This window comes from Anoplophora glabripennis, unplaced genomic scaffold (genome assembly GCF_000390285.2).
Source record: "Anoplophora glabripennis isolate ALB-LARVAE unplaced genomic scaffold, Agla_2.0 scaffold157, whole genome shotgun sequence".
Lineage (NCBI taxonomy): Eukaryota > Metazoa > Arthropoda > Insecta > Coleoptera > Cerambycidae > Anoplophora > Anoplophora glabripennis.
Genome location: NW_019416263.1, coordinates 311,339 through 324,931, shown reverse-complemented (window position 1 = coordinate 324,931; position 13,593 = coordinate 311,339).

Below are 13,593 nucleotides of genomic sequence, written 5' to 3'. Positions count from 1 at the left end.
AATAGAATTAAAAATATTTTTTGCTCTGCTACATGCTTATATAAAAGACTCAGTAGCGAGAAAGATTAAAATATGAAAGAAAATATTGAGTGGTGGCAGATTCTACTACACTACTACTGAAATAAATGAAATAGACCCCTGAGTTTGGAAACCGATACTAAGAAAACGTAGTAGCGAAAAAATTTGAAATTTGGACCATACATATAGCCTCACTATTACTCTATTGTATGCTAAAATTTCAGTTAGTTTCGTTATCCCATTTTTTAATTATTAATGAAAATGTTGTGAAAATCACTGTTTTCTACCTACAAAATTGATACATCACTTTAACTCGTCGTAATTTTTTTGTTAATTGAGAAAGAAATTCCAAATTTTTACTGACGATAAAAGATGAAAGTTAGAAACAGAAAATTAAACGTAGGGATCAAAAAGAGGTGTTTTGACAAGCTTACAATATTTACGATGTTTACTATGAAAGATGTTACGAAAAATAGTATATCTTAAAAAATCAAGAAAATTTTCATAGTAGGTTATTTATTTATTTTGAATTGTAAAATACGTACTGAATTTAAAAAAAAATACAAAAATTTCTCCAAAGCAACCTATACATAGTCATGGGCAATAAAGACATATTTTATAAGCATACGACGGCGTCTTCATCATCATCAACCAATTCCTCGTCATCAGCTGAATCTTCATCGTCATCATTCACATTTATTACTAAAGGTTCTACCTATAGCGATATCTACTGATTTTTTCTTTGTATTCCTGTTCCACTTTTTTAGCTTGTCAAATATTTCCCAAAGTTTTGTTTATTTTGCGGTAGATTTCAAATCACTTAAACTGCAATGCAAAATATTATTTGTACATAAATAACATTGAGGATAACATAAATGTGCCACTTACTGCTCAATAACAGTTTTAGAAACATGTTTTCTGGGGATAATCCAAGAATATTTTCTTGCGGTAACACTTAACAATAAACCAGACAGATTAAAAATGAGATTACAAAATTCCTAATATTTCCGCAGAGTTTTATGAGGTACCTAATAAAAATGAATATGAAACAAGCCAAAAAATTGTTCTACAAATAAAATATTTGAGCTGCCGCTGCTTGCTGAGCGTCTTCCACATGCCGCCGCCATGCCTCGCACCCCCTCATGGGAACAACCGGATAACTAGTAAATGCAAGGTATATAAAACAATACAGCCTTTATAACTTATATTTAACAAATTTTTTCAGATTGTTGTTTGAAGTTATTTACTACCTGTGTCAGTTTTTTCTTTTTTCAACGAACGCATTATTTACGGAGATAGCACTTCCCTCTGGACAAATGAACTTCACATTACTAAAGACTTCAACTTATCGTCAGTAATAATTTGGAACTTTTTATCAATTAACAAAAAAATTACGACAGGTCAAAGTGAGAGGTATCAATTTTATAGGAAAAAAACCGTGATATTTTCAACATTTTCATTAATAACTAAAAAATGGAATAACGAAACTAACTGAAATTTTAGCACGCAATAGAGAGTAATAGTGAGGCTATATATTGTCCAAATTTCAATTTTTTCAATTTTAACATTTTTCGTGGAAAATTAACGTTTTTCTGTAGGGAATTTAATCTAGATCCTTAAAAAGAAACGCGAGAACGCCTCAAATTTGTATTTTAGTTTTTAAGTTAGATTTTATCAGAAAAGTAATATTTGCTTAATCGAAAAAGGGGTTGCCAATTTGAGACAGTATGGGTTCTCAATATGAGACTATCTCAAATTAGGGAATAAAGCTGAAAATGACTTATTGTTTACTCAAACATATTTTTATTGAATAAACAGAACATAAAACATGTTTAGGTATGGCTTTCTCAAAAAAAAAAACACATTTTTTTCTTTAAACGAAGTAACATTTTCTCTTAAACCAACGAATAGCTACTTCTGGGAACAAAATAAAAAAAAGTTTAGATTTTCAATCTTAACAACAAACGGCACAAATTAACTTTTTTGACTTTATTTCTCCACATTCTAGATGTGCCCATTTGAAAGAGGCCCGCATTTCTCCCACTTTTCATCTCGCGTATCTTCGGAATACAAACCGGCGCAATATGGACACTCTGCATCGTCTTCCTCGTCTTCTGAAGAAAAATCCGTGGTGTGCGAAACAGTGTCATCATCTTCACTGGACGTTGATGATTCAGTAAAAACTTTCCTTTTCACAGGCCTTTTCCCAGTTCCTTTTCCTTTTGCAGCACTTTTCCTTGGCTTTGTTTGTTTTTCCTTTTTTGCCTCCTTTTCTATTTTTCTCTTCAAAGCTTCTTCTAACTGTAGTTTGTACGGAGAAGATTGCGAGTTTAGTAATGAAGGTCTAACGAAAAACCTTTGTTTCGCTCATCTATACTAGTTGAAAATGCTTCATATGCGACGCCTTGTCCAGTAATATGAGGTACCTCATATTAGGAGCTTTCAGGTGTCTTATACTAGGGTCTTAAGAAATTTTATTCAGTTTTAGGTTAGTTGGTAAAAGCATGAAAAAAATTGACTCAACGGCATTATAAATATATACTACATCATGTTAGCTTTATGTTAATGATAAACAACACTGTTTCATTAATAATTTTCTGATTTCTACATAGCTTTACGACAAGCACTGCAAGTACTTTGGCGACCGGCACACAGACACTTGCCGCAGCCAACTGCTTTCCCGCGCGACGCGGCCTCTGTTAACATACGATAGAAAGTGAACTGCCGGTAATATAGAACAGTGGCGCTCTTTTCAAAAAATGGCCTAATTTGCGAGAAAGCCCGGTGTCTCATATTCGGAACTGTCTCATAATAGGCATCTTTACCCTACTACTTTTTTATTTTTTTAAGGAGTCGTTTTGGAATAAAGGTTTATTTGATCAATTATTTTGTTTTGGCGAGAAGTTTCAGTTGAATTTTTTACATCTAATTATGACACAACCTGTAAGAAAACGGACGTCATTTAAAAAACTTTATCTACCGTCGCAGTTAAAATGCTATTTGATCTGTTGATTTCAATTGAAGACAGGGCACTTTAGAAACTGCAAAAAGTAATCTTTGCAGCTCAAGAAAAGGAAGTCTTCACATTTTGGGCGCTCCACCCCAATTTGTACATTTTCCACGGTGCCAATAACTTCGAAACTATTTGTTAAAAGAATACTTATATCACTGCCAGTGCAGCGGCCCAAGTCATTCCCCAAGTTAAAATTTCCTCCGAGTCTAGTTTAGATTTGAAATATTCGAGCGTTCCCGACAAACGGTCCACCTGGTATGTCAACAATTTTTCAGGAAATTCCAACATTAACCCAGTTCCCCGCGGTCACGTCTGGCGAACATACACTCCAGTCGCATATGGCCTCGTCGGAACACCCTGTTATGGCAGGCGGCAGGAGAGTGATTCACTGCAGCATCCAGCAGGATCCAGCAGGACTGTATAATAGCGCAGGCCGGAGCCGCCGCGCACAAATACAACTAGCACTCCCTCGGGAATCGGGAAAAAATACCTTACCTTTTTGCCGAAACCTCTAACTTATTATATTGCCTTTCGGGTCTTTTTAAAGTTATTGGGGTTTTTGGGCAGGTATTTTATTAATAAAGGACACTATCTATGGCGGCTTTTAAAGATTGATCAGCGGGCAGGGATACTGCCTTTATTGATTTTCCTCCTCCTTCTGGGGCCCATGTTTCTAGAATTTATCAATTTGGGATCTACGATCCCATTCTTTTTTCCTTGGAATAAACGTTTTACTTTTTCCATAAAAGTAAAATTTCTTTTGTACATTATTATTAGTATACAGTTTTAACCTTCTTTTATTATAATAGGGTAGTTTCTCGTTTCCTTTATTTAACTAAAAAAATCGCCGAAAATTTATATTTCTATTTCCTTCTATTTAATTTATTTTTAAACCATTTTGTGCAAAACGGAGATACTATCTATTTCATTTCGAATAGGGTAGGTACTTGATAATTTAGTACAGTCATTGAAGCTGAAAATCAGCTGTAACTTCCGAATTCTTTAAAACTGCATGGACTTGCATGAAAATTTAGAATAAGGCTCATCTTAGGCTCAAGTTCAAGTGACATAAGCCCGATTGACACTTTTTGTTTTTTAGGGGTAAAAACTACCTTTAAGTGAAAAAAATGTGAATTAAGTGAAAGTTTTAAGCATTCTATTGATAAAAATCTTGTTCAAGCACAAAGATTAAATAAAGTTCCATGTTCTCGAACATGTTTTATGATATATTTGATCTTTTCGACCCGTTATTTAACACTTAAAAACTTCCCCTATGCAAAAAATAATGATAAAATTTATTTTTTAAAGATTTGGAACGATTAAATCGTGCAATTATTTAAAATAAAAGTTACCATATAGCTAATAAAAGAATTTACGTTTACGTTTTAGAAAATTACGTTTTAAATCTTGGAATGCTATAATTGTGCAATAATTTAAAATAAAAATTCTCTTATATCATTTATGAAAGAATATTTTACTTTTGCCATTTTCCACTCTTACAAACTACCCTTTTACCAATATTAATGTAAAGAATTTTTAATATAATCGATCATAAAAAAATTGCTACGCTGCATATAAATAATCACATTAAATTTTTTTACTTATTTTATTTGTATAATATAATAATATATATGAGAAGGCCTATTTTGCTCCGAAAAAATGTCATTGGTTTTTTTTTACCATAACTCGGTTAATTTTGAAGCTATAGTATCCTACAAAAAAGCATTTTAAAGATAATTTCAAGAGCTGTAAGATCGTTTGCATATAAAACCTTTTAAGTCCTTCGTTTTTTAAAGGGAAAGGATCGAAGGGCTCGAGACAGGTCGTTTTTTCACTAAAATGGATACTTCAAGCGGCGATATCTCCTTTATTTTTTATGCTATAGGAAAAAAAAAAGCAAAATATTTGTTGAAAAAAAAGCTACATTTTTGTTGTCTATCATTTTTTACGTATCTTTCATAGTTTCAGAGTTATTATATAAATAAGGCAATTTTTTTTGAATAATGAAAAATACGTTTTCAACTTTTACCGTACATTATTAAAAAAATACGCATTCTAAACCGGTCTAACTTCAGGATCGTATGAAAAACACTAAAACAAAACTAATTGTAAAGGGTCTACGATTAATTTTAATTCTGATGGAAATGGTACAGCGTTTACTGCTCATTTTTCCTTAAAAAATATGAGCAACCCATCTGTTTTTGACGATAACTCCTTCAATTTTGCTCTAATTAACTTTTATAAGTGCTCATTTTGAAGGTCTTTTTGAGTACTACAAAAAACTCCAGGAGCGTTATACACGTAAAATTAATCCTTTTTCCGTTATTTGACGTTGAATACATCGATTCGAGTATTCCCCCCAAAACAAGTCCCCTTCCACTAACCATATTTCGCTTTGTATAGGACGTACAACACTTAAAAAAAACGATTTTCTTTGTTTATTTATAAGCTACATTTTTGTTCATTGCACTTTTTTTTAATAAAATGCGTAGTATTTGAGTTATTCGCGAAAAATACTTTGAAAAAGTGTTTTTTTTTTTTACTCAAAATTACAAGTTTTCAATCGTGACTAACTAAAAAAACTATTGATGTCTCGAAAAAATTCTTCGAAATATTTTTTGCACAAAATTGGATACTCTATCGATTTCTACCCCCCGAGAACAACCCCCAAGAGAGTGGAAGCGTCAATCGGCGCTATGTCACTAATGTTCATTGACCTTTTCTCTAACTATCTGCCAAATTTCAAGTCGATCGGTTCAGTTTCAAAGAATTCGGAGGTGAAAAGCTTCAATGACTGTACTAATTGTAGTTGGTTTGGTAGTTGTTGTTGGCATCTTATTTTAATTAATTTTATTTTACGTGTACGACGTTTGTTCAGAAAATAACCGAAATTTATTTTTTAAGTTTTATTATTAATCTTATACATTATTGGTCCTTGTCTCCTTCAAAATAATCCCCTGTCCTATTTACACACTTTTCCCAGCGGTGTTTCCATTTCGCAAAGTAGTCCTGGATAGTTTCGTTTGAAATAGCCTTTAAAATCTTTCACGAATTTGCTTTGATGTCATTAATAGTCTGAAAACGGCCACCTTTCAGCACTGATTTTAATTTCGGAAATAAGAAAAAATTGCAAGGAGCCAGGTCTGGCCAGCAAAGAGAGAGACTTCTTTTAAGAAATAATTGCGTATTATTTTTCATGATCTGAGAGATGAAAACGTAAACTCATTGCTTGCAAAAAGCGTAGTCCCTCACAACACTATGTTTTCTTAAAGAATATCTAATCTTATCCTAACTGTTGTAAGAATACATAATTATATGCATGCAATAGAATCAATTTTAAAAATCGCTAGTATGCACTTTGATTACCTACTCAATTAATTTTTTCTTTCATCCTTATTAATCTTACATCCAAATTATCCTAATTCAAAGTCCTTCGGATACAAGGTTTAGAGTATCTATCCAGATTTTGTAAGTCTCCAGTATAAAAATACCAATTAAAACAGAGTGTTTGGTAAAATCTAATGGTAGATTTATAAAGAACGAAAGATATTACATTGGAAATGGTACATTTTGCATATTTGAGATTCTTGAACACAATGAACGAGTGACTCGAGAATGTTGGATTCATCTTGGCGTGAACAAACTATGCTCAACTTAAAATTTTGCCTACTTTAAAGTATCATCACAAGAGATTATTTAGACCACTGTCAGTTGTCTCACCTATGGCACACTGCTGAAGACTAATAAGTCCGAAACTGGTATGTGCCTGGTGGGTTAAACTGACGAACGATTCTAGCTTTTGCACTAGGTGTTGCGAGTATAATTCAATACCGATAGGGGCATATAGCCCTCGGAGTGGTTGTTTCTCGCAACACTGGCAATTAAAACTATTGAATCGAATTCGTGAGGTCGACGAAACGGCGAAATTTTGGGTCACCCTTTTTGGCGCAAAACTGACGAACTAACAAAGTTGTGTATGCGGGCGCATTGTCATAGTGCAAGAACCATGAGTTATCTCTCGCTGTAAAATGCCTTGGTAGTACACACGGTTCACTGTTTCAAAATGTACAATTCCATTAAAGTCGAAAAAAACATTGAGCATCACTTTGACGTTGGATCGAGACTGATGTGCTTTCTTGGAGCGTGGAGATCCTTTGTCAATACATAGTAATGATTGCACTTTTATCTTAATCTTGTAGTATAACAACCCCTGGTTCGATAAACAAAAAAAATGTAAACGTAGTTGTGGCCAAAATATGTGATCGTCATAAGGAATACCTACGTTGTGTGTATCTATTTTTTTTATTAACCGGAAGGCGCTGGCTACTAACTTTTTTTGAGGGGATGTATTGTTCAATTACATAAAACAAAAGCAGAGTAAATACACCTAATTTTATTATTTACATACAACAGTCTTCAAACCAAACATGTGACAAATATAAAGAACAACAAAAACATTAACAACCATTTAACATAAAATGAGAGTGCCAGGCTCACTTAGAGCTCCTGCGGGGAAAGAGCATGGCAGAGAAACCCACGATCGTTGCTCTTACCACCCAAATATAAATACAAAACAACCGCTAACCAAAGGCATACATTAAGAACCTTTGCTAATGATAAATAAGACCTGTCTCATTTAATGTGTCACTAAATGTCATCTGTTACCTCATATTAGTCATACACACTTCCAAGTAAAACTGAAGAGGTTTGGTGTTAGTTAGCCGGCAGAGCCGGAAGGTACTGGAGTCCCATACGGGAGGCAATCCAGCTATAGTTGAGATTTCGGAAGATCCTTCATAACACTGGAGTCCCATACGGGAGGCAATCGAGCTTAATCCAGATTCGTTCCGCACGGGCGAAAATGTTAGTAAACTCAACAAGGCTCGTATAGACGTATGACATAAAGTGAGCACAAGAAATCAAAGAACAACCTAATCATGATAAAACAAGTTAAATGTGAAACAAAGAAGTCGTTAATGCAATATCTGGGCAGTCACGACAATATACATATTTTAACATGTAATAAATAATGAGCAATCTATAATAATAATTGTAACAATTTTATCTTAGAAAAATATACGCCCCTGAGCGTAAGACAATGAAGGCTAAACATATACAGAATTATTATCATGAAACATCTATATTTTACGTATAACGTAATCGTGGCAAAAACAAGTTAGATGTGAAACAAAGAAGTCGTTATTGTAATGTCTGGCAATCAGGACAATACATATATTTTTAACATGAAATAAATAATGGGCAAACTTTAAGTATAATTATAACAATTTTACCTTGGAAAAATATATGCCCTTGAGCATAAAGCAATGGAAGCTAAACATACAAAGAATTATTATCATGAAACATCTATAAACATCACAATCATAAGATTACATAGAACAATTAACAACAAAGTACTTGGGGAATATTACCTGCTAACTAATACCGGTTAAACACTTAACGTTCCATTACTTCTATATTTTTCACACTACACTGATCGTCTTACTTTTCACTCCGCGCTGTTCTCACTTCAACTGCCTATCCTCAACTATTTAGGTTTCCTTCCAGAATTCCATACCTAGCGTTTGTTTTTTGTGCTTCCTTCTACCGACCTTTAATATTACTTTTTCATTATTGTGCAACACTCATGTAACAGGTGACGTCGAAGTTGATAAGATAAGTACGGCTTTGCACAATATCTTAGCCGCAAACCCAGCATTCGTCTCCCATTATGATCCTTTGAATGAATGTTTCATCGTTATTGGATTGTTCAATTGTATTTTCATTAGACATGTTGCAATTTTCAATCATATAAAATGTTAGTAGCACATTAGATAGAGTTGGTCAATTGAAATTTTCAAAAATGAGTAGTAGATACATGTAAGGCGTACTGAATATGCCGCTTCCTCTCTCACATAAGTTTCCGATTTCTAAGTCAACCTTTATGATTCATCCATTGATAAATTATTAAGTGAAACTTCTGTGTAAATGCAATTACTTCGGTTATTATGCCCAAAAGTCTATCTCTACATAAATATAGCATACCTAATTTGATTCAAATTGAATAAAACATTTAATAATTGAAAAAAAAACTAGAAATTTTTTCCAACCTGGCGCCATCTGGCGGCTGAACGAAGCAACTCGGTGTAACAACTTGCTTTAAATTTCAACCCAGAGCCTGTTCATTTACCCTGAATACAATACTTTTTTCGTAAAACCTAATAGGCACTTTTTATGTGGATTATGTATATTTCTGGTTAAAATTACAATTAATAACAGCAATAATTTTAAAGATTACATCGTTTTAAGTTAGATAGATTAAAATCCATTAATTTAACTTCAAATACCCACCACGCTAAGCATTCAAAAAGAATTTATTGGAAATGTAAGAGTTATTTACAATATCCAGACGCACATAGCAAATATCGTATGAAACATGCATTAAAGCGGAACATAATTTCCACAGGCCATTACATTTTTTCCCAAATATTATTTAAATGTTTAATGGCCGCAATAAATTCGGCTTAAACTGGAAACATAAAAGTTAATACAAATTCGTAATTGCGAAACACGCCCGATGAATTTGTTTGCGCTAATTTATCAAAATAACGGGGCGCGATGGCGTTCCGCTAAATCACAAACATTTAATATCAAAAGTAAATGTCATTCATTTTATTGACTTTACCTAGCTAATCGTATAATTAAGCTACGCGCGGACGTATATGAAGTTAAATATTATATCATTATACGTCCGTATTTGAATAATTAGATTAGTCGACAGAAACCCACGACTAATCTGGCTCGACACCGGTAAACATGCGTGGTGTGATTAATACCGACAGCGCTTGAAAACTTGGACGGAAATGTTTCTTGTTATACGTTAAATACACTGTCCTAAATTGGTTTCATCAAGGAAATTAATATTTTTTCCAATGACATCCCTCAAAAACCTAATCTAATTAAAAGTACCTATTCTCTACAGGCTGATTCAAAACTTCTCCAAAGAAAAGAAATATGGGATGAATATTAGATCCATATAAATACCACTATGTAAAGAATAACATGAGGACTGAATCTGCTCATGCCGCAGCTGTGGTAAGACCTATGGTTACATAGGATTCTCTAATTTGGTGGCCAAAGACAAAACAATGCTATCCAAACTCCAAAGATGTGCAATGAAGCATTCGAACTATGGAAACTATTCTAAATCTTCAGTGTTTGCCATAACAAGAATAATCACAAATCCTCAGCTCGAGATGAACAGTAATTATATGCCCACAATGTGACCTTTACGACATTCAGCTAAATTGGGTTGATAAGGTAGGAATAGCCTCAATAGCCTATCAGTATGAAACATTAGTTTGGTATAATGGTGGCTCCAAAACTGATAATGAACCTGAAGCAGAAATGTTTGTCGTAAGTCCTAGATTCAAAATTGTATCTCTGGAAAGCTGGAAAGCAACACAATTATATTTCAAGCTCAAGTAGGTATATGTCATTAAGGTTTCAGAAGGAGTATAAAGACAAACAGCTCCTCTGATAGCTAAGCAGCAATAAAGGCTATGGCAAGGCAAAACTAGTTTGGAACTACCTCCAGTGTCTTTATATCTCGGCTATCCAAAGTGAGGAAATACTTACGTATTATAGGTATAGCAATATCTAACAATGAAGTAGTATCCTAGCGCAAATGAGATATGCAGGAACTTTTACAGATCTTAGATATGCCTTTGGAATACCAAAAATGTCAATGACTCTATGGGCAGACACCAATCGCATATTGATATAGCAAATCGATGCTGAAAAACCATTGAAACAACTGACTACTAACAATCGATAACTGGTCACTGTGGTTGAGGAAACATCTACACATAATGGGCGGGTCATGATCATGACGAAACCATATGTGGATTAAACGTTAAGGAGAATGGAACAGCCAATCACATAATCTATTAATCTAAAGCAGTGGAGATCTTCTGGTAACAAACCAGCAGGAGGATTTTCAAAATGAAAATTTAGTGAAGAGGATTCTAAGTATGATGAAAGCAATAAATTCGTTTACAGAAAACAGCCTATAGATTACAGTGTTGGGCCCCAAAGCCTCCTGACAGTCTGTATCTCACAATCAGAAATGAATAATTTATAGACTTATATGCATATGAACCCTTATAGTTGGTCGGAGAACCTCCTATAAAAAGAATTTTATCGGTGGAACCCTTGTGCTCTTTGTAAGAGTATGTTTAAAAATTAACTTCATTAATCGATCCAAGTTTCCATAAGTCAGAGTATAGCAAGCAGAGACGCCGAGTTTTCTATAGAATCACCTAGTTCCTCTTCTTCAAATCTAATTGAACTAAGTCACTCTACAAATAGAGATAATTAAAAAGTCGTCGAATGTCAAACAACAATTGTCGTAAATAAACTCATTTACCGGGATTGATAATCACTGATTCTGCACTGTGAAAACGAAATCGAATTTCCAGTATTACGTAATTACTGGGGAATTCAAATTCTGATTGATCGGAAAAGTAAATTTATTCCGACATTCGGATTGTAATTCATTTAACATCGATTCACAAAAATGCGGCGTTAAATTAGAAGAGTTTGTCTTCTTTAATGGGCACTCACTTTTTTATGTTCAATATTCTGCAATCTGCATAACGGATTTCGGCGGGGAAATATCGTAGATTTCCATTTTTCAGTTAAAATTCAGGGAAAGGAATGAGTTCTGCGCTGGGACCGTAAATGGGATATGGCAGAAATTCATTCATATTGCTTTTCACAATTAAGTTCGCCACATGCTTCATTACCTTCTAACGTGATTGTCTATGAAGTCAAATAGGTACGAGTATGTAGAAAAGAAGATACCAGAAATTTACTACTTCTTGCATCGAATGCAAACGCCGGTATATTTTATATTAACCACAAAGTTAATGAAAAAAATTAATTTTAAAAACCTTTGGTTAAATTATGCAGTTACCTGAGGTTCCACTAACTGAGATTGTAGTAGTAAATTTATAATATTTATCGGGTGTCTTATTAAGGATACATCGCGGCCATATCTCGAAAACTATTTAGCAAGCTGCTTGGGGGAAATTTTTTTTATAATTAAAGTGACTAGAGAAATTAATCGATGAAAAAAATAAAAAAAATCGAAATATTTTTTGACTGGTTAGAGATATCGATCTCGGGTTTTCACTGGACGATTAAATAATTTAACTCCCAGATAATTCGATTGTCCTAGCAATTGCCTTTTAACGGGCATAAGCCGACTTTTTACATAAATATGTAAAAACTCCCCCCCCCCCACTCCTTTATTGATGAAGTTACGGTAAAATGTCATAAAACAAAGTTGTAGAAGAAGGTTTGCTGATCTTGAATGAGATTTTTTTCACTCGGTTAGTAGTTGAAAATATTTTTATTCGCCCTCTTGCGGTAATTCTAGAAACTTAAAAATATTATTGTTAATTTCTCATAGTCACTTTTATTATAAAAATTAAACAGTTTTCGAAATATGGCCGCGATCCATCCTTAAGGGACACCCTGTATCTTGTCTTAAATCTAAAATTAAATAGCAATAACAGCAAAAGCGCAAATAGAGCAAAGTTCTTAAAATTAGTGAGCATATAAGTTCCAAGATAGTGATGAAATACGGGATGCCCAAGGGTACTGTGCTGGGACCGATACTTTTTAACATATACATTAATAACTTGTTTCGCTAGGTAAAATTATTAGTTTTGCTGATGATACGGCAGTATACTACACAGCGGATAATTGGTTAGATTTGAGGAATATTGCTGAAATAGATTTTTCTGATTTTTTTTTTAAATTTATACTACTGACAATTAATACTTAGAATACTTTTTTCTTACCGTTTACCTGTTATAACGACGCCTTGCCAAACTATATTACTACATTAATTTTCAGTTAGATATAAATATAGAAATATCAAGGACAGATGCAATTAAATATTTAGGTGTATTGTATATTGATAAAAATCTTCGATGGAATCATCATATTGATTATACAGGCTGTTACAAATTCGCTTCTCACTACAGGGATCTCGGAAACGGTAAGAGGTACGAAGTAGCCTAAATGAAGTTGCGTAATCAGGGGACCAACATTATACCTCTAAAAAATCAAGGCTAGCATGATTAGTTTTCGAAAAAACCGACATTTTAGAAATCCGTGTTTGTTTCATTTGAACCTTGTTTGAGGTGTTATTAAAAAAGGAAGAACACTTTCTCATGACCACTTTTTGCCCTCTATCGAATGGCATAATCAATTTTTATATGTAAGTTTCGTCTCTCCAGAACCATCATCAACTTCATATTTTTAAATACGACCCTGTAAATTTTATAACATTTTTTGCAAGCTTTCATGGCCCCCAATACTGTACTGCCTCAGCCTGAATCAGATTTAGACGTTTTGTCTCGAAAAATTCATCTTCAGTGTATTCGTTCCAAATTTATCTAAATTTTTTATTTAGATTTCTTTGTTTATTGAATTATCGTACACTGTAAGTGTCGTTAGACCCTGTGAAATCCATCTAGTTATTTAAACTATTA